A 22,759-nucleotide genomic window follows, 5' to 3' on the forward strand; every position below is an offset into this window, starting at 1 on the left:
TTTGGGGGGGTTTGGGAGGGTGGGGGAAGGTAAGGGATTCATTTTAAAGGGTCGGGGTGGGTTTAGGGGTTGTTTTGGTGTGCCGGTTTTCCCGCCCCCCCCCCCCCCCCAAATAACTTCCTTTAGTGGACACAAACCCGATTAACGATTTTTCACAATAAATCGGAGGAATTTCTATTGTATCGCACATTTTAACGATTTTTGACGATTTAAAAAATATCGGACGATATTTTAAATCGTCAAAAAACGATTCACATCCCTAGTGCTCTGCACCTTCCTCAAGTTTCTACCAAAGGTAGAATAAGCTTTTCATATTAATCAAGCCACTATGTCACCCTTGTTCTTCCAAAAGGCCACATTGACATGAAAATGAGAAAGCAAAGGACTCAGCTACATCATCAGGTTTGCAACTATTAGATTCTTATGATCCTAAAAGACTGGGCATAGCAGTGACCAAACATACATTATCCAACTGGTTAGCAGACTGCATCACACACTGCAATACATTAGCTTGTCTACAAAAGATGATGCCAAATGCCTGAAGGATCTCTCTGCAGTACTGATATGCCGCCACTTAAAAATAACATTGACTGCACATAGAAGTATGGAGGCTATTTGAGATAAAACACAGATATACCCAATGTCTTTAAAAGAAGTTTATTTCTAGTAATAACCTGGATTTGATCATAAAAACTAACAGTGAACATTGAACAGTCAAAACCATTACATGCACACCTGTTGAAGAAATGTGAAATTCTAAACACTGTGGGGATGTTTTATGTAATCAGGATCCAGTGCCATTTTATCTAAGACATATTCCACCATCATTCAGATAATTGACTTCTTATAATACTAAGTTTTGGAAATAATATTCAATTCTTCTGTTTCTTAAAAAACTATTTTTATTTCAAATTCAGAAAATTATTTTTAAAAAATATTAGCATTGTCTGCTGGATTTTAATGAGACCAAATGATTATATGTGTGCTATGAATCAGACATAAGACACATCTAAAAAAAATAAGTACAGTCTAAGGCAAAACTCTGATGGTCTCCATTTCACTTATTTTAGCTAACATTAGTAATTTGTTGGTGTTGAGGACCCAGCAAGGCTGAGGAATTGCCCACAGGAACAATCCAGGGCTACAGGGCAAGACAGAACTAAGCTAGGGAATCTTCGGCCTATATTAGCCACCTCCCCCGTAGGTTGAGCCCTTGGGTTCTGGCAGCCAGCAGGACTTAGACAGGGGCTTGGACTGAAGCTAGTGCTGGGCTGGAGACGGTGGCCGAGGCAAGGGTGGAACCAAAGGCAGGTGTGGAACTGGAGTCTGGAACCAGATGCAGGGAAGCATGGCACACTGGAACAGGCTGAAACTTGGAACACTGGAGTGGGCTGGAATACTGGAATAGGTTGGAACTTGGAACACTGGAATAGGCTGGAACTTGGAGCAGGTCAGGACAGACAAGACAAAGACTAGACCAGACAGGTAACACAAAAGGCCTAGGGAGGTCACTAGCAAGACTAAAGGAGAAAGCCTAGGGAGGCCACCAAGCCAAAGCTGGAAAAGGAGGCTTAGAAAAGCCACAGAGCAAACTTGGAACAGAAGGATTAGGAAAGCTACACAGCAAACTTGGAACAGAAGGCTTAGGAAAGCCACAGAGCAAAGCTTAGAAAAGAAGGCCCAGGAAAGCCACAGAGCAAAACTTGGAACAAGAAGGCTTAGGGAAGCCATTGAGCATTCAGAGATGAGGGTCCAAGGAAGGAGCAGAGCAGACTCTATGACAAGGCCCTGAGCATAACCAGAGGCAAGGTTAAATAGGCTGGACCCTGCTGAGTCATAGAATTACAGTGGCTATAAGTGGAGAGATAGTAAAAGCAGCTTCCCGAGGGCCTCTGGTGGTTGGGAGGCTTCATGACAAGCAGAATGACAACATCATTTTTGCACTTGAACCTTTTGTGTGATTGTTTTACTTTGTGGATATTCATATTTTGTTCATTATTTGCCTTTTGTAATTACAAATTATAGACACCATCAAGGCTCTTCAGGTTAGAACATTGCTGCATCAATGTCTCTTCTGCGAGCTGTATTTCTCAAATGCATCTGCAAAGCTGAAACATGGTTATCCGTACACACCTTTGCATTCCCCGTCTGGACAATCTCTCAAAGAGTGACAGTAAATTCAAACAAGCAGTCTTGTGTAACCTGTTCACTCAGTAGTCTACTCTCCATGGTGGGGTCCATATTGTTAATTCAGTAAATGCTCCACTGCAACCCTCAGCTTGGGACTCCCTACATGTCATGACATTCAGCCCTGCTTGCTTAATGTAAACCATGTTCTTTGTAGGCAATAGGATGAAGTAGCCATGCTAAATACCCAACCACCTCCTGGGAGAGTTGACTACCTAACTAGAATTAGCTCTAAAACTGACTGAAGGGACTCACAAGTCAATACCCAAGAGGGAATTCCCACACATGCTCAGTACAGCAAAGCTCTACTAGCTAAGACTGCCACCAGATGATGTCACCCACATGTCATTGCTAATTCATCCTGCTATCTACAGAGAACACCATTTGTGGTAAGCAAACTTGCTATCCAGCTAATTAGTTGGATAAACCAGGGGTAGTCCGGAGACATTTTGAGGTGGAGCAAAGTTACCTGGTTAACTTAGCTGGATAATACTAATATTCAGCATTATGTAGATATGTTATTCTGCTGACTTACGATATTTCTGAATAGCATGTGCTATTTTCCAAAGCACAAAGGAAAAGAAAGAAGGCCCTAATGAAACAGAATTCAGATGATAACCTCCCCCAGAAAATAAAATGAAACAAAATGAGATTGTTTGACTTTTATACTCATAATTAAGGGGACCAAAGAACCTGAGGTAGATTTCATGGAGAAGAACATATGGAGAGATGGATATAAGAACATGGGGCAGATAGGATGGTAGAGGGGGGAAATAGGCAAGAGGGAAATGTGGAGTAGAAGATGAGAAAGAAAAAATTAAAAGTGAGGAGTAAGTGAATGGCCACATGGGAGGAATGGGGATGTGGTTAGTTCAGTTAGTGTAGCTGGGTTTAAAAAAGGATTGGATAAGTTCTTGGAGGAGAAGTCCATTACCTGATATTAATTAAGCTGACTTAGAAAATAGCCACTGCTATTACTAGCAACAGTAACATGGGATAGACTTAGTTTTTGGGTACTTGCCTAGATTGGCCACTGTTGGAGACAGGCTGCTGGGCTTGATGGACTCTTGGTCTGACCACGTATATCATGTTCTTATGAGGGAGGAGAGTATGATGGAGGGTTGAGACAAAATGGAGAGACGGGATAAAATTTAACTGATGACAGAGGGAAGAGATAGGCATAGAATAGAAATGGAAAGAAGTAACAGTCAATGATGAATTGGTATGTTGGTGAGGGAACTGAAAGCCTAATAGACACAAAGGAGTCAAGAAAGCTTTAAGGACCGGATAAAAGGGATAATATCTCCACTTTTTGTTTTCCACTTTGACTACTTTCACTTAACACCACAAAAACTAATTATATGAAAAATTCTTTATTACTAGTTTGAACCTCTAGAAAATGATAGTTTAAAATATCCACTCCATAATGACCTTTACTACTAGATAAATGGTTTTGAATTACTGTGTTGTTATTTAGATATACAGTATTATGCTCTCTGTCAATGTTTTACAAACAAGATCACTAGCCATTATGATAGTACTTTAGATTAAGGGGTTAATTTTCAAATGTTTTTAAAGCATAAAATTGGAAGTTAATTGTGGATGTAGCATGTATGCATGCAAGTAGTATTTTGTAAAAGCCAGAAGTATTTTCATACTAGAAGTGACACATGTAAATGTTAATGAGAAAAAAAGGGGTGGTTTAGGAACATTCTCGGGTGGGGTTTAGACGTTTGTGCTAATTGAGTTGCTGAACAGTAATCAAACTTGTCTTCTTTCTGCATTTTTTGGTGAGAGGTTTGAGTTAAGTAGTGTAGGGTCAAGGCTACTGGAACATCTATGTGAGCTGGTCTGGGTGAACTAGTGTTTAAAAGTACATACAAACGTATTTTCATAAGCGAAATCTGTTCATACTTTATAAAATACCTGCCTCCATGCGTGAACTGTAGTAATTATGTGCACGTTACAGTTATTTTGCAAGTAAAATATATGTCTGTGTTTTTGTAAAATTCTTATAGCAGGTACGTGGCTTCCTGAGTTTAAAAAAATGTACACATACTGAAACATATGCGCATACTTTTGGGTCAAATAATCTGTCATCAGCTCCTGAAATTCTTGCTTGGGAGCCTATAGAGAAAGTTAAACCACTTCCTTTTTTTAGCTTCCAAAAATCAGAGAGAACTCAGATATTAATACCAAAACATTTATTGAATGATAAACAATTTGACACTCACAGCAAATGGTAAGGTATTGAAGATAGCCATACAGACAGCAGACCTGACATAGATCTGATGGAGAACTCAGTCAAAGGCAGACAACTGCAGCCGAAAAGGAAGCCGTAACTACCAATATATAGCACAACCATGTCAGGCATGTATTCGCCTCCTCCTTCAAATCATATAATCCCATCTCCACTCTTCTCTCCCTTCCTACCCACCTACCTCCCTCTCTAGTTTTCTGTTAATTAAGCCTTGAATAAAGCTCTTTGGTTCAACATTATTCATAAACAAAGATCTTTATTGGATGGATATGGCCACAGCATTGGTCCAATTGCATAACTAAATTCAACCATTAAATATTTTATGAAATCCATATAGAGAGATCACACTCTCACCAGAGTTGCAGTTCAAAAGTATCATGCTAATGCAATATTCTGACCCCACCAACATCGTCCTGGTCCATAGCAAGAGCAGGATTCACAGATTCATAATGCAGCACAAGTATTAGGGTGAGCAGGCCAACCCCAGCCATCAAAGCTGAAGACTTGACAGGCAACGCACCTACAATCTCACTTATCCATGCTTGGTATTCACTGCTTAACCAGCTTGCATATCACACTTGCCATGCACAATGTAGCAGCCAAAGTACCTGCTTGGTATTCTCCGTCTGATCAATTTTCTAAACTAGCACTGGCCATGCACCCTTAAGATGTGGTCAACCCTCCTGCACATCTCCCCAACCGAGAGGGGGGAACACCTCCATGTTTGTGGCCTCTCCCACTTATCTAGGATGGGGGCAGCTCATGAAGCCAGCAGTGGTGGGAATTAGATGCAAAAGAAAGCAAGGTGAAAAGATTGATGCTTCCAAGAGTCTGCAGAGGAGTCAGGAGAGCTGCAAGCTAGTTAAGATCCAGTTCCAAACTGAACTTTCAGCAGGAAGTGAGATCTCCCAGGGATCAATAGGAGAAGCAAGAGAATACAGATGGGGGTGGGAGATACAAATAGGATCAGATCCAATCAGAAGCTCAGCAACATTTAAACAATAATCACCAGAAAGGGAGTACTACACATGCAGAAACTGTAAGCTAGCCATCATCAAAGTTGATCCAGGTGGCAATGTAATAAAGAAACAAACTCACATACTCTCCAAAGGAGTGGGACAAAAGCACTGATGTAAGTGGAACTAGTAATATTTAAAAGATACAACTTTATTAACATTTGTTCTAAACAAATAAAATACTAGAGCATCTTAACCATCCTAAATGTATCCCTATATGAGATACATCGCTATATGTATCTCTAAGTTTGACAATAAAACAAAAGTTCTCCCTAATAAAATACTGACATAGACCAGACAACTGTACATATGGCAAGTTTACACATTACTAATAAAATGATGACATGAATGAAACAAATGTATATATGGTAAGTTTACACATTACAATAGTCTTATTACAATATAGACCTCCCTTAAATAATGTGAATATACACTACAAGGGTTCAACTATCCATAACTGATTGCAGTTTATATTGACTACAAAGGTGCATTACAGTATGAAATAAACATGACATAGTGTCATTACAAAGTAATTTACATACACATTGCATACAATAAAAGAGACATGCAAAAATGAATAAATGTAAACAATGGTGCATTTATTCAGTGAAACGTTTAGAAACGTCCATGTAAACAAGGTGTTCCTTTTGGCCTGGTAGACATTTACAGTATATGATATTCTTGAATCTTGAATTTGTGTGTTAAAGTCATTTAGGAGTGAATTTTCAAAGCTGTTACATTCCTAAAAGTAGCATATATTTTAGCAATTTTCAAAAGTCTATTTACATACATAAAACCTGAAAATTCAGCCCTATGGAGTGAATTTTCAAAAGAGTTACATAGGTAACAGTAGCAAGTTTTCAAAAGCACATTTACATACATAAAATCCATTTATGTGTGTAAAACCTAGTTTTATTCATGTAAATCCTTTTGAAAATGACCTCCTTTTTATGTTTAATTTCATTTTTATTATTACTGACTGCTCATTTTTCTTGCTGCCCTGCTCATACTAAATGTAGAAATCCTGTCAGATCTCTACCAGTAACAACACATAATACTCCATTTGTGTGAGTAGTGCGGGTGTATAACTCCCCTATAGTGGAACATGCACGTGATCTATTCCTCTGATATAAATACTTAAACCACCATCTTAGGGTGTGGAATTTTTTGTTTCCCTGATTGGCTATTCCCTGATTTTTCTGTTGTTTAAGTTTTAATGCCTCCTTGGAGCTTCTTATGTTAGAAGGGAATTTCTTTCTACCCCTTTTAAACTTTATTGCTGATTTATTTGAATTCTGACTACCCATGAACTAGGGACTTGGTTAATGTCCATTTTTCTGTCTTAACTATGGGAAGGGATCACTTAATTGAGAAATGACCTGAATTGGGATGGATTCTTCTAGAGCTTATGAACATCTACTGTAGATTTGGAAGCAGAGGAGTAACAGAAGTGATACAAAAAGAGAGAAGAGTAGAATAACTTGCTTTTTAGACACTGTGAGGAGACTAAGGAGTGTGAGAAGACAGCATGGAAAGCTGGAGAAAAGAGAGTTTATATTTGGACAAAAATCTAAATTGAATTAAACATTCTCTTTACAAACCATGTGGGAGGATAGCTCAAAATGTACCTAAACCCATGGGGAAGGACAGAGCCAGGACTGGAGAGGGGAGGGGGGCGAAGGGGGTGGCTGCCACAGGTATCAGGCTCTAGAGGGCATCATCAGCTTGGCTGCATTTTCCTTTGGGCATAAGCACACAAGGCTGTACCCTGATGTCTTTATTGGCCAGTGCCCAAAATCTTAGACATCAGAGATCAGCCTTCTGCTTTCTACTCTAGCCCCTGCTCGCCCAGGCAACTTGCAAGGATGTGGATGGGAGTGGATGTGAGCCTGGGGTAGACAGAACACAGTGCAAAGCAAAGAAGAATCCTCCCTAATCCAGCCCCTTCTCCTCTCTTGTTCACCCCCCGACACACTCACACACACATACACAATTGCAGGGAAAAGAAAGGTAGGATGAAACTGGAGACGAGAAAGGACTGTGTTCTATTAGGCCATAGGCCTTATATTCTGTTCTGTTAGCGAGGCCTTAGGAGGCCTTGCATTCTGTTCTATTAGGCCATAGGCCTTACATTCTGCTCTGTTAGCGAGGCCTTAGGAGGCCTTGCATTCTGTTCTGGGAACACTAGGAGAGTGGTCCCATCTTGAGGGGATTGTGTGCCCTTGGGCCTCGGCACGACCCCAGAAGACTCCAGAGCAGCACCAAGGTAGGCAAGGCATGTTCAAGCATGGGTAAAGACTGAAGGTCTGACCCTCTACCGGCCCTGCATGCTTCTGGAAGACCAACAACGCATTGTTGGTTATTGAACAGTCCTCTGACCGTTCCCAGCCCTTTTGGACCTGCCGCTAGGTATCGGCAAGAAGCAGCAGGCCGGACTGAGGACGAGGGCAGATGAAGGACTTGTGACACAGAAGACTCTAGACGAGACGAGGAGCTTGAAAGACTCTGGATGAGACGAGGAGCTTGGAAGGTTCAGACATAAGCACTGTCTCTCAGGGCGCCCTACACAGCACACCGACATGGGCAGACCCAATGGGCTGGTCACCTTGGAGGAGATACAGTTATCTTGGAGCCATCCTGTGGGCTGAGTAAGTAACTGGACTGTGAGCAGAGAAATTGATAAAAAAGAAAAAAACCTTTGGGGATGAGGAACTGATAAAAAGATTTTGGGAGGAGAAGTTGGGAAAAATTCAACTCCTCACATTTTTTTGGCTGGGAGTTCAGAGTACCTAGGAAAAGACAAAGAGTAACTGGGAAGGAATAATTGGTTGGAATAGTGTGGACTGTGAGTTTTGATTTTGACCTGTGTTTTTCTTGAGTTTTGCTACTGTACTGGACTGTGAATTCAATATGGCATTTGTGTTGCTGAAGTAGTTATTGGAAGTAAGCTGTCTTTATTTTGGAGTACAATTGTAGTCTGGACATTGTGGGGGGGTTTCAGGGAAGTGTCCATAGCCCAGTTTTTGCCTTGCAGGGTATCCTGCCCCCCCAACTCATGATACCTGGAGAGAATGAATGTTCCCCTACCCTGGCAGAGCCGGACCAGTGCTCTCCAGGACTGGGAAGGTGACCCCTGGCAAAACAGGGGTTACAAAATGGTGCCATGGCTGGGTGAGGACACTTGTGCTCTAGCTAGTTTTGCCAGTTTCAGTGAAAACTAAAGCATTTTTGATTGAGAGACAGATGAATTGTGCTTTTCAAGAATTGCCATTTTTTTTTTTTCAAACATGGACTCTATACCCACACAAAGCTGAGATTGGCACTGCTAGAAGGGTCTGGTGTGGTGCCAGGGAGCAAGATGACCATGGCAACACATCATCCCTTGAGTCACTACCATTCTTGGAGGGCAGCAGTGATATGAGAGCCACATCCCATCAGTTGGCTGAGACCCGCAGCAGCAGCAGTAATGGCAAGATCCAGGGCACCGGGATGAGAACTGGGGAAATCTTAACTGATCCCCCTGAAAACCACGACGTAGTCCATGGTAAAGAGCAAGCAGGTAGAGAGGCAGAAGGGCTTCTTTCACAGGCCCAGGGAGTCATCAGGCATGGCCAGGATGTGGGTCTCATGGTTCATACCCCAAGGGAAAAGCCCTCTTTGATATCCCCTCTGAGCAGAAGAAGGTGTGGCCAGCTGGTGCAGTGCCTGCACAAAGAGGCTTTAGGCCCTGCACCGATCCCCAGACCAGAATTTCCATCCCTATCCAGGGCCAGCAAGAAGGCTGCATCATGAGCCAATGACATAGAGCTATGGCAGGCTCAGAGTTCAGGAAGAACCAGGATGCTATCTATTACCAGCAGGTGTATTCACACCGTAAAGCTTGGCATGAGGAATGGCTTACCTATAATGGAGACTATGCTGGACTTTGTCATCCTGGCCATGAGGTCTTTAATTGAGTAGTCCACCACATCCAGGATGTCCCAAGGCTGTTCTGTATCCTACCCAGAAACTGAGAAAAGGTCTTCTGCAAGCACCACTACATCATGGTACAGAATGATGCTGGGGTTGCCCTATGAAATTATTAGAGGGGATGAAGAAAATGTCAACTTATATTCCATCCCCATTATGGAGGACTTGCTTACCGCATCGTGGGTTAAACCTGGGTCTCCCAGAGGGAAGAATCTAGCTGGCTGGTCCAGGGACTAGAGGTTATCATGGTGGCTGGTATACAAACTATGGGACTGTTCTAATTCTTTTGTGCCTCTTTAACCCACATGCATTATTGAGCTCAGGAGAGAATTATGGGTGCGGCAAGAGATCTACAACAACATGAAGGATGTGGCCTACAGAAACTTTTTAAGGGACCATCTGCTGGTTGTTGCCAACATAAAACAGCAAGACACTCAGTGGCAGATAGGCCACAACATTAAGAACATGCAGTGATCATTATGGACACAGATAGAAGGTCCAGAAAATATTCCAAAACCTGGAATATACCTGGTGGCGACTCTGGTTCAAATTCCAGATCCTGCATGGTACTCTCTTTAAGTTGTTCAAGAATCCATGAACTCTTAACTTGGACCGAATTGTAACTGATGCACTGAAAGTTACCAGTGGACAAGAAAAAGAGAGAAGCACAAAGATGGACTTTTTTCTTTAGGTTGATGTTTGTATGTGTGCTTTGTTGCAGGTGGGAAGAAGTATCCATCACCTATGATTGCAGTGGTTTGAGTTGACTATTGATTTTGGATTGGACTCTAATAATTGGATTTTGGGGGGATTGGGACCCATATCCTTCAAGATGGCCAGAAGTGAAGAAGTTGTCTACAAGAAAATGGACTTTGATTTTGCTTAAAGTGCCTAGAGGTCAATATTTAAAAGCTACTTAGCCAGTTAACTTGTGGATTGGCAAAACGCTTAACGGGGTAGCACTACTTAGCTGGATAAGTTATCTGACTAAGTACCATATTCACTAAGGAGTAGATTTTCAAATGTGCACGCATGTGCGTCCATGTATGCACGCTTCCCAGCGCACACACATGAATGCACTGATTTTCTAACATACACGCGCCGGCATGCGCATGTTGTAAAATCTGTGTGCCTCGTGCACATGTGTGCCAGATTTTATAATCCACGCGCGTATGTGCGGATGGTGAGCACAAGGGGGGTGACTTTTGCAATTTCCACATGGCGATTAATTCGTGCCTTCCCTACCCTTCTACCTAAATTCCTTCCCTCTTCTCCTCTCCTCTCCTCCCTCCCCTAAACCCTACGTTTTGTTTTTCTTTGTTTTACAACTTACTTCAGCTCCTGAGCTAAAGTAAGTTGCGCATGCTGGCCGGTTGCCGGTGCGCAAGTCTTTAAAATAGCAATCAGTGAGGTTATAGTCGTGGCCGAGTGGTTAAGGCGATGGACTTGAAATCCATTGGGGTCTCCCCTCGCAGGTTCGAGTCCTGCTGACTACGGTCCTCCATACAAGGACATTGTTTGTGCCTTACCGGTTTCAATCTCTATATAAATGTTCGTATAATAATATCTTGTTCAATACTGTGTAAAATCCTTTTGAAAAATTGAAATGCTTAATAAAAAAAAAAAAAAATAGCACTCAGTGGTGATGTCCCGGCCTGCCCCCGCCCCTTCGAAAAGGCCCGTCACTTATGCATATACCGGGGATTTACATGCACAGGCCTTTTAAAATCTACCTCTAAGGGTTTTTCCCATAGACACAACATGGGAGAAAAGCCTTAATGAATCTGGCCTAACTTAGGCCTGCTTGATAGCAAGTCTAAACAGATGGATAAGACTGAGTAGCGATTTATCTGGGTATATTCAGCTGTATATCCGGCTAACTTAGATATCCAGCTACGTTTTGAATATCTACCCCCTAAAGTTTAAACACAAGGAACTTCAATTGGGCAGCCTATGTCACTGATTTAAATCTTTGAAATGTTAAGGTGGAAAGAATGTTTTGAAAATACAGTGGATAAAAAGTATGAAAACTGTTGGAAAATATTCAGAAAAAAGTATTATAAAATTTGTAAAAATGTTCCCATAAGAACATGAGCATAAGAAATTGCCATGCTGGGTCATACCAAAGGTCCATCAAGCCCAGCATCCTGTTTCCAGCAGAGGCCAAACCAGGCCACAAGAACCTGGCAAGTACCCAAACACCAAGAAGATCCCATGCTACTGATGCAATTAATAGCAGTGGCTATTATATCTTTGTCTCTTTCTTTATTTCTTTCTGTAGTAAGTTTTCCTATGCTGTGTATGCTAACATTTCTTTCAGGGCATGTCTGGAGCTGGGACTGAGATGGAAGACAGTTCATGCTAAAGAAAAAATCATTCATTATAAAATTCACAACATTTTCTTTTGTTGGGTGGGGTAGAATGTGGCTCTACTGGCAACTAGATTGCACAATGATATCAGAATTGGCAGGTTATGTGATTAAAATGGGGAACTTTCTAGCTAATAAAGGTTCATTTGGAGTCAAAAAGATGTGTACAACTGAGCGTATAAAAGGGGGTATTCCATGTGGAACAAGGGCTGATCACTGAGGATGGGGTCTCTGAAGAGGTAGTCCCTGGAGGGGTCTGAGCAACTGGAGAGGGAATAGGTGCTACCCACTGTGGTGCCACAGGTTGTTAAGAGCAGAGAAAGAGAAGCTGAGATGTTTCTACAAGCCCTCAAGGAGTTAAGAGCCAGGTGTAGAAGGAGAAAGAAGTGCCTGAGGAGACCAAATGTGGAGAAGAATGAGAAAAGTGAGGAGTTGAATTTTGGAGTAAAAGAGAGGATCTGCAGTGGAGTCTGGCAGGATTCAAAGGAGAGTGATGCCTGGGTGAAGATCTAGTGCAGGGAATTGCATCTGCCTTGGAAAGGGAATGAATTACCTTGGAGCTATCTCACGTACTCTGTGAGTAACTGGAACATGAAGAGATATTGATAAAAAGCTTTTGAGGATGAAGAACCGGTAAAAAGATTTGGAGAGGAGAAGTTGGGAAAGAGACTTTATTTTTGGGCTGGGACTGCAGAAGACCAGGGAAAAGACAAAATAAGAGTAACTGGGAAGGAGTAAGTGGTTGGAAGAGTGTGGACTATGACGTTTGGTTCTGGCCTGTGTTTTTTCAGGGAAGTGTCCTCAGCCCAATTTAGGACTTGCAGGGTCCTCCTGCCCCACAACTCATGGCCCTTGAAAAGACTGAGTGATCCTGTTGGCAGAAGGTGACCCCTGGGAAAACTGAGGTTACATTTACAAATTATTGGAAGAGCACTGATACTCTGAACAGTCACATATGATTGTATAGTTAATTGCCCCAGAATGTCATAGTGAATGTCACCAGAAACCATCAGTGTCAAATGCAGATTGATTATATATACCAAGTAAAAAAAGTACTTTTTAATCATCATTTTGTCTGTTAAAATCTGTTATTTTTATTGTAAAATCTGGCGCGCATGTTCACGCAGCCACCTGATTTTATAACATGCGCGCGCTGGCCCCACGCACATGCGCACCAGATTTTACAATACGCGTGCAGCGCACGCAAGGAGGGGTGAATTTTTGCAAAGTCCACTCGGCGACGCAATCAGGCCTTCCCCAGTTCCCTAACCCACTGCCTAACTTCCCTCCCCCTTGCCCTCTCCTCCCCACCCCTAAACCTAAACTACCTTGCCTCTATTTTTTTATTGTATTACTTACTGCTCCTCGGGAGCAGTCCCAGCTGGCCTCCATCCTGCCCAGCACTGCTCCTCCTAGCCCAGAACACGGCCCGCCTCTTTCTCAGGGCCCGGCACTTGTGTGCATATCGCCACATATGCGCATGGCTGGGCTCTTTTGAAAATGCGTGCGGTGCGCACAGGGCCCATTCATACACATAAGTGGCGATTTTTACGTGTGTGACCGATTTAAAAATTTGGCGTCGCCACATGTAATCTACTAAATTCCCCCTCCCGTGCACACTGCCTGCACATGCACGCGTGGTTTTTAAAATCCAGCACGCATGTGCACGTGGCCACAGATTTTATAACATGCATGCTTCGGTGCGTGCATGTTATAAAATCCGCGCGTTCATGAGTGTGCGCCAATATTACCCCAATATTAATATATCCACTTTTGCTCACTTTGCTACATACATTCAAAATCTCTGTTCTGTTTAATATGTACTAGTTCTTCCAATGTGTTACTAAGCAACTCCAAGGTTATTAAAAATAGAATAGCACAAAATAAGGCACTTTAATTTTTATGTGGCATCATGGGGTTAATATTTTAATTATGCACCACAAAGGTAAAAGTGAACTACAGAGATGCAAACAATAGAGTACTGCAATTGGAAATATATTGCTTTCATTATAAAAAAAAAGTAGTGTATATTGTCTTATGAGAATGTCTATTCAATTCCAGAAAGACAGTAGAATATAACAATTATTCAAGTACCATATTGCAATTATATTCTTTGACTCCTCTTCAAAGCCTTTTTACATTTCTGCAGCAATTATAGCCTAGCTATGGGATCAGCTCCATCAAAATCAATCACATCTCAAGCTGAACCTGGTATGTTGTTCTGATGGAATTTCTTCTAAGGCAATTCCATCTGTTTAAGCATCAGTTTTACAGCACATTTAGAATTAGACTATAGTTAATAATATTTCCAAGATAACGTTTTACTCTGCAACAATTAAAAAAAAAAGTCTTATGTAAAACAACAAAGGAATTGAGAACTAGCAAAAATAACAACTTGATGCTGAAAATATTTTACTAGTTTAGCACAACAAAGTCATGGCTAGCTATTTTTATTGAATGAAGAATTCTTGTTATCAAAAACTTTAAACTATTCTTATTGATAGTTTGGGCACATAGTAGACTAAATGTAAATGCAATCAAGCTGTTATTCCATGTGTTGAACTCCTGAGACACTTCAGTATTTTCCAGTACCAAAACAATTGTATTTATATAGGGAAGCATGTAAGTGGACAAATATTAAGGATATTTACAAAGATATTCAGCTTAATTTGTTTTATATTTGCTGTCATATCAAAAAATGGGGGTCATGCAATAGGAATGGCATCCATATACCCTTTTTGTGGGGGCAATTTTCAAACATTCTTTTCAAGCATAAAGCAATGTTTTATGCACAGAAATGAGGTTTGTTTTATATATTTATTTATTTACATTTTATTTTCTGCCTTTAATTCAGAATAAACTACAAAGCATATGACAATTAATATATCATAAACATAATAAACAGCAGAGATAAAAATTGATAACATTGTCCACCTGGTGTGCAAGTAAACTTATGCATAAATTTATCCATATTGTGCAGAGGCATTCCTAGGGATGAGACTGGGGCAGAGTTTTCACTTACATGCATACTTTTCGATTTTATAAAGTATTTTTATAATTTTCCTCAAAACATTTACATGCACTGGATAGCAGATGTATCTTAACTTTTGTGGGCACTTTCCATGGGATAATTTTCAAAGCAAATATACCCACATACATTTCAAAATTAGTGTAGCTTATGTATATATTTGCCACATAAGTTATCTACAGTGTTACAAAATTACTCTTACTATGCCCATAAGTCAGCCACTTGAATGGAAAAGTTAGAATTATTTCACTAAATTCCCTTGCACTTCCAGTGTACCTAGCCAGAAATATATTGACTCTTATCTAGGTAGAAGTAAATTGTCTTTGTCTCTGATGGCAGCCACATTGATGTCTTCTCCCTCCTTTCCCTCTTGGGTTGCCTTCCCCTCACTTTCTCCTGCCATATTTCATCACTTTTATATTGTAGTCCTCCCCTTTTTCCTGTTTGCTCCATGCATCATTTTTGCTGGCAGAAGATTTCACAGAATCAACATAACAGTGCTTTGTTGTACAGGATCTCAAATTATATGATTATTCATTTTATTTGCATGTGATGCAGCTTATTAACATTTTTAGTGCATTAGTCCATATTGAGTCCATATTAATGTCAACACGGATTCATGAACAAGTGTGTTAATCCGAACATTGAATTAAACCTAAGTTTAACATGCATTAAAAATGCATTTGGCTTAACATACTTTAGCACATTGGCCTATTAGTTTTATTAGTGAATTTGTTTGAGTTTAGAAATGATGCCATTCTAAAACAGTTTAAGACTTTACCAATTATTAGCATCTTTTGTTCACTTTTGAGAACCATCTTTTAGACTTTTAGAATTCAAATCAATGGGTAAAATGTTTACTTAATGCAGATGGAAAATCAACACTACTAGTCAAGGGCAATGAAGCCAGCTCCATGGGTGCTGTGAGGTACTTAAGTGCCCCCAATATTGAAAGATGCCAGCTTCGCTCCTTTCCTCTCCCCTCAGATCCTCTCTCTTCAGTCTCTGATCTCCCTTACATAGAAACATAGAAATGACAGCAGAAAAAGACCAATCAGCCCATCTAATCTGCCCAGCAAGCTCCCACACTTATTTTCCCATACTTATCTGTTTCATCAACCACCAAATTCAGGGCCCTTGTTGGTAACTGTTTGATTCAAATTTCCTGCCATCCCCTGCCATTGATGCAGAGAGTAATGTTGGAGTTGCATCAAAGGTGAGCATAAGGCTTAATGGTTAAGGGTAGTAACCGCCACATCAAGCAAGTTACCCCGATTCTTGTTTACCCAGACTACACAGACAAATGCCTTGTTGGATGTTGTCTGAATGTAAATCCTGTTTTCCACATTTCCCCCTGCCATTGAAGCAGAGGGCAACGCTGTATATGCATTCAAAGTGATGTATCAGGCTTAATTGGTTTAGGGTAGTAACCACCATAATAAGCAAACTACCCCCAAGCTTATTTGTTTACCCAGATTGTGAAGTTCAGTCCTTGTTGGTTGTTGTCTGAATGCAAATCCTCTTTTACACATTTCCCCCTGCCATAGAAGCAGAGAGCAACACTGTATATGCATTCAAAGTGATGTATCAGGCTTAATTGCACTACTGCCCACTGCACCCACTGCACTACTGCCCACTGCACTACTGCCACCAAACAGAGCCTGCAATAGAATGAGCACACACAACACTGGCACCTAAGATCAAGGTAGACACTTGTGTCAGTAAATGCTGGTATGTGAGCCTTACTGAAAGATACTCTGTACCTTTTTCTTATAGCAATGAAAATATGAAATCTTCTTACTGTATGTGACCCAGCTTTGCCTTTCACAAAATTTTCTCCTAAATTTTTCTAGCAAAGGCAGTGGGAGGGTCTTTTTTTTTTTTTTCAGTTTTGGAATCCTCTCCTTGAGTTATTCCCACCTTTCTGTGGGAGGCTCCTGTAGGCTATAAATGGCTATAAGGCCAGAAATTTACAAGGAAGGCAATGAATGAAGTTGGAAAGATTAAATGATTTCTTTGCTTTGGTGTTTACTGAAGAGGATGTTGGGGAGGTACCCGTACCGGAGAAGGTTTTCATGGGTAATGATTCAGATGGACTGAACCAAATCACGGTGAACCTAGAAGATGTGGTAGACCTGATTGACAAACTGAAGAGTAGTAAATCACTTGGACTGGATGGTATACACTCCACAGTTCTGAAGGAACTAAAAATGAAATTTCAGATGTATTTGTAACCTATCATTAAAATCATCCATTGTACCTGAAGACTGGAGGATAGCTAATGTAACCCCAATATTTAAAAACGGCTCCAGGGGCGATCCGGGAAACTACAGATCGGTTAGCCTGACTTCAGTGCCGGGAAAATAATGGAAAGTGTTTTAAACATCAAAATCACAGAACATATAGAAAGACATGGTTTAATGGAACAAAGTCAGCATGGCTTCACCCAAGGCAAGTCTTGCCTCACAAATCTGCTTCACTTTTTTGAAGGAGTTAATAAACATGTGATAAAGGTGAACCGGTAGATGTAGTGTACTTGGATTTTCAGAAGGTGTTTGACAAAGTTCCTCATGAGAGGCTTCTAGAAAAGTAAAAAGTCATGGGATAGGTGGTGATGTCCTTTTGTGGATTACAAAACTGGCTAAAAGACAGGAAACAGAGAGTAGGAATAAATGGACAATTTTCTCAGTGGAAGGGAGTGGGCAGTGGAGTGCCTCAGGGATCTGTATTGGGACCCTTACTTTTCAATATATTTATAAATGATCTGGAAAGAAATACGACGAATGAGATAATCAAATCTGCAGATGATACAAAATTGTTCAGAGTAGTTAAATCACAAGCAGATTGTGATAAATTGCTGGAAGACCTTATGAGACTGGAAAATTGGGCATCAAAATGGCAGATTAAATTTAATGTGGATAAGTGCAAGGTGATGCATCAAAACGGAGATGCTCATCATCTCTCAAGACGACAATTACGCCCCTGCTCAACCCACCAAGCTCTTCTCAACCTACATCCCTAAACCTTAACCTATCACCGTTTGTCAGGGATGTAGGATCCTGGCTGGACAACCAGCTAAACCTAAAAAAAATTATAAACAACACCACATAGGAGTGCTTTTACAAACTGCAAGTCCTCAGAAAGCTAAAACCACTCCTTCACTTCAATGACTTCCGCCCGGTGCTACAATCCATCATTCTATCTAAGATCAATTATTGTAACTCCCTACTGCTCGGACTCCCCGCCAACTCCATCAAACCTTTACAGATGGTACAGAACGCCACCGCCAGAATTCTCACAAACTCCAATAAAAGAGAACACATCACCCCCATCCTCCGTACCTTACACTGGCTGCCCTCAAATACAGGATCCTTTTTAAAGTTCTCACAATTATACACAAAGCAACGCACAACCTCTCTCCTCTCATATTAAGCACCCAACTGAGACTGGACACTTCATCCAGACCCATCAGAAGTGCTTACAAAGGCACACTATATTCCCCTCTAGTGAAAACAGCACTAAGGAAGTGGGCCCTATCTACAGCAGGCCCCCATCAATGGAATGTGCTCCCCCCTTACCTACGACTTGAACCATGCCCCTCGGCTTTCAAAAAAAAACTAAAAACTTGGCTTTTCATCCAAGCTTTCCCTGACACTTACCCTTGACCTTAGTTTACTAACAGTCTTGTCCAGTTCCCAATGTACACTCACCCAGTGTATTTTCTCATCCTATAACTCAACGTATGTAACTTTTTACCCGCATACGATACCCGTTTTATTTTCGATTGTATAAACTCTCCCATTAATTTCAATGATGCGGTCTCCTGGACCGTTTCATATTATTGAATATTCAGTTTAAGTTCCTTGTACCAGTTCTTGTATTCACTTGTTTTATGTACCAGTTGTACCAGTTCTTGTATTCACTTTTTTTTATGTACTGCCTTTGTGTGAAGTTGCAGTTTTTTGTAAACCGGTGTGATTTGTATCCCATACAGGAACCTTGGTATATAAAAGTTAAAAATAAATAAAATAAATAAATAAAATAACCCATGCTATAGTTACACAATATTAGGTTCCATATTAGGTGCTACAACCCAAGAAAGAAATCTAGGCGTCATAGTGGATAACACACGTCAGTTCAGTGTGCTGTGGCAGTCAAAAAAGCAAACAGAATGTTGGGAATTAGAAAGGGAATGGTGAATAAAACGGAAAATGTCATAATGCCTCTGTATCGCTCCATGGTGAGACCGCACCTTGAATACTGTGTACAATTCTGGTCGCCGCATCTCAAAAAAGATATAATTGCGATAGAGAAAGTACAGAGAAGGGCTACCAAAATGATAAGGGGAATGGAACAGCTTCCCTATGAGGAAAGCCTAAAGAGGTTAGGGCTTTTCAGCTTCGAGAAGAGACGGCTGAGGGGGGGAAATGATAAGAACATAAGAAATTGCCATGCTGGGTCAGACCAAGGGTCCATCAAGCCCAGCATCCTGTTTCCAACAGAGGCCAAAACCAGGCCACAAGAACCTGGCAATTACCCAAACACTAAGAAGAACCCATGCTACTGATGCAATTAATAGCAGTGGCTATTCCCTAAGTAAAATTGATTAATAGCCATTAATGGACTTCTCCTCCAAGAACTTATCCAAACCTTTTTTGAACCCAGCTACACTAACTGCACTAACCACATCCTCTGGCAACAAATTCCAGAGCTTTATTGTGCGTTGAGTGAAAACAAATTTTCTCTGATTAATCTTAAATGTGCTACTTGCTAACTTCATGGAATGCCCCCTAGTCCTTCTATTATTCGAAAGTGTAAATAACCGAGTTACATCTACTCGTTCAAGACCTCTCATGATCTTAAAGACCTCTATCATATCCCCCCTCAGCCGTCTCTTCTCCAAGCTGAACAGCCCTAACCTCTTCAGCCTTTTTTCATAGGGGAGCTGTTCCATGAGTGGTCTAGAACTGGTAGATATGAATCGGTTATGTACTCTTTCGGATAATAGAAAGACTAGAGGCCACTCCATGAAGTTAGCACGTGGCACATTTAAAACTAATGGGAGAAAGTTCTTTTTCACTCAACACACAATTAAACTCTGGAATTTGTTGCCAGAGGATGTGGTTAGTGCAGTTAGTAGTATAGCTGTGTTTAAAAAAAGAATTGGATAAGTTCTTGGAGGAGAAGTCCATTACCTGCTATTAATTGAGTTGACTTAGAAAATAGCCACTGCTATTACTGGCAACGTTATCATGGAATAGACTTAGTTTTTGGGCACTTGCCAGGTTCTTATGGCCTGGATTGGCCACTGTTGGAAACAGGATACTGGGCTTGATGGACCCTTGGTCTGATCCAGTATGGCATGTTCTTATGAGAAAGGAGTTGATGTGATTTGATCTTTGCCATCCCTGCGGTGGACTGACCAGGAAAAGAGAGAGTTTCTCTGCCTTGCAGTAGAGGAGACCAATGGCGAATTTTAAATCCCCTGCTCATGTAAAATCCGGGGGTTACGCACGTGGTTGGGCCTTGCGCATGCCACACACATTTTAGAAGGGCCTGGCTACGTACGTAACTCCCGTTACGCGAAGAAGTTCCAGGCCAAAGGAAAGGGCAGGGAGGGGGCGTGGCTGAGGCATTCGGTACAGCAGCAAATGGCCATGTGTGCCAGCCATGGGACTGCTGGCGCGCAAGTTGCTACTGCTCCAACAGAGCAGTAAGCAACAAAATAAAAAAAAACAAAAGGTAGGAGAAAGGATTTAGGGGTGGGGAGGAGAAGAGAGGGGGAGGGTAAGAAAGATTAGGTAGGGGAGTAGGGAACTGGGAGAGGTCCGATCTCGTTGCCGTGCATATGTTTGTAATATTAGGCCCACGTATATGTTTGTAATATTAGGCCCCGCTGCAAGCACCACCTGCACATGCGGTGTGCGGATTATAAAATCCGGCGCACATGTGTGCGTGGTCCCCGGATTTTATAACACGCGCATGCCGGCATGCGCGTGTTATAAAATCGGCATATCGATGTGCGCGTGCGGATTTTATAATCCGCACGCGCATGTGTGGGTGGTGCTGGGAAGCGCACGCACATGGACTTGTGCACGCTTCTTTTAAAATCTACCCGCAAGGAAGTAGATTTTGAAGTTTTGAAAATTTTGGCTAACACTGGACTTTGGATGGAACTAGTTTCAAACAAAAGGGATTTCCCCCAATATCTAGACAGACTGGATTAGATACTTTTTGCATTTGCTAAAGGAATAAAGCAAGGGAGGAAGAGATTTGAGATTTCTGGACATTTCAATAGGAGTTGCTGAACCTGTTTGACTTTAAAAGACTAGTTTTTTGGACTGAGGGGATTTTTTCACTTTTTCCCAGCCTTTTGGATGCTGGAGTTACATCAGGGATATGCTACCTTTAGAGGGGAAGGATTGCTGATATGATTGCTGGGTCAGAAGAGCAAAGAGCCATTGTCCAGGGACAATGTACAGGGTCAATGGCTTTTCTTGCATTGATTTTTCTTATGTGTTTTTGATAGTTACCATTCTTTCTTAGATTTTGATTTATAAACTAAAATAAATTATTTTGTTTGAACACCAATTTGGACTCAGAGACGTGTTCTTTGCTCAGACTTAGTATTAGTGAGAGGGAGCGTGTTGGTGTTTTTACATTCATTTTCCTTGGGTCTCTTTTGTCACCTCCAGGCACCCTTGGCACAGCAACGAAGAGCATTGGTTGTGATTTGCATTTTATTGACCACTAACATGCCCACAGCAAGGGCCCAGGAAGTTAAGCTCTCCCCCACCCCCACGCTGAAGGAAGCCCAACATTTTAGCTTCCTGAGTACAGCCAACTGGGGGGCCCGCTACATGTATATTATATCAAATAACGTTTCATTTTTTTGGCAAGAAAGACATGTCTTAGAATTTTTTCATTGCAACAGTCCATTGTGGAAAATCTATTGGTCTCTGCCAAATTTCAATACTTAAATCTGCTAAATGTTTGTGGGAGCTTCTCCACAGTTCTCTTTCCTGAACCAGGTTTATCTAGTGCTACTTGCAATGATACTGAATAGAAACCAAAATAAAAAATTCAATTTTTGTTCTTCATTCAAAAAAGGGTAATCTTTTTTTTTTTGCCTATTTATTAAAGAGTATTAATATAAGATTATAACCATTATGAGCCAAATGTTTAAGTTGTTAATGGATTCCAAGTGTCTTTGTAGGATGTGACATCATTAAAGGACTATGGGAGAAAGAAGTTATAGTACATTTATTTATTTTATTTATTTATAATATTTCTTACTCATACCTTTCAAAGTTCAAAGTGGGGTCCAAATTTACACACATAAAATATTACATAGGAAAATAACTTTCAGACACTTGCTGTGGTGGCATAAATGCTTGTATGTGACTGCATGTAGATATACTATAGTATTTTATAGGGATGTGAATCTTTTTTGACGATTTTAAAACACCAAAACAACCCTAAAAACCAACCCCGATCCTTTAAAACAAATCCCGCACCCTCCCGAACCCCCCCAAAATGTTTTAAATTACCTGGGGTCCAGTGAGGGGGTCCCGGCGCGATCTCCCGCGATCTCCCGCTCTCGGGCCACGGCTGCGTTAATAGAAATGGCGCCGGTGGCCCTTTGCCCTTACCATATGACAGGGCAAAGGTAGCGCCGGCGCCATTTTGGTTCCTGACACTCGACGTCACGAGTGCAGGAGATCGCTCCCGGACCCCCGCTGGACCCCCAGGGACTTTTGGCCAGCTTGGGGGGGCCTCCTGACCCCCACAAGACTTGCCAAAAGTCCAGCGGGGGTCTGGGAGCGACCTCCTGCACTCGCGCCGTATTGCCAATATTCAAAATGGCGCTGGCGCTACCTTTGCCCTGTCATTGATAATGGCAAAGGGCCACCGGCGCCATTTCTATTAA

The 22,759-nt window shown here is 41.4% G+C and overlaps 1 protein-coding gene and 1 non-coding gene across 2 annotated transcripts in view; both read left to right on the forward strand.

Moving 5' to 3' along the window:
- The window catches only part of LOC115095794 (heparan sulfate glucosamine 3-O-sulfotransferase 1-like), a 284,841-nt gene that overhangs the window by 203,243 nt on the left and 58,839 nt on the right, over positions 1-22,759 (forward strand). The window lies entirely within an intron of this gene.
- Positions 10,847-10,928, forward strand: TRNAS-UGA. Its single transcript has one exon. It is a non-coding gene; the product is annotated as a tRNA-Ser (tRNA).

Source organism: Rhinatrema bivittatum, chromosome 7 (assembly GCF_901001135.1).
Source record: "Rhinatrema bivittatum chromosome 7, aRhiBiv1.1, whole genome shotgun sequence".
In the NCBI taxonomy this organism is placed as follows: domain Eukaryota; kingdom Metazoa; phylum Chordata; class Amphibia; order Gymnophiona; family Rhinatrematidae; genus Rhinatrema; species Rhinatrema bivittatum.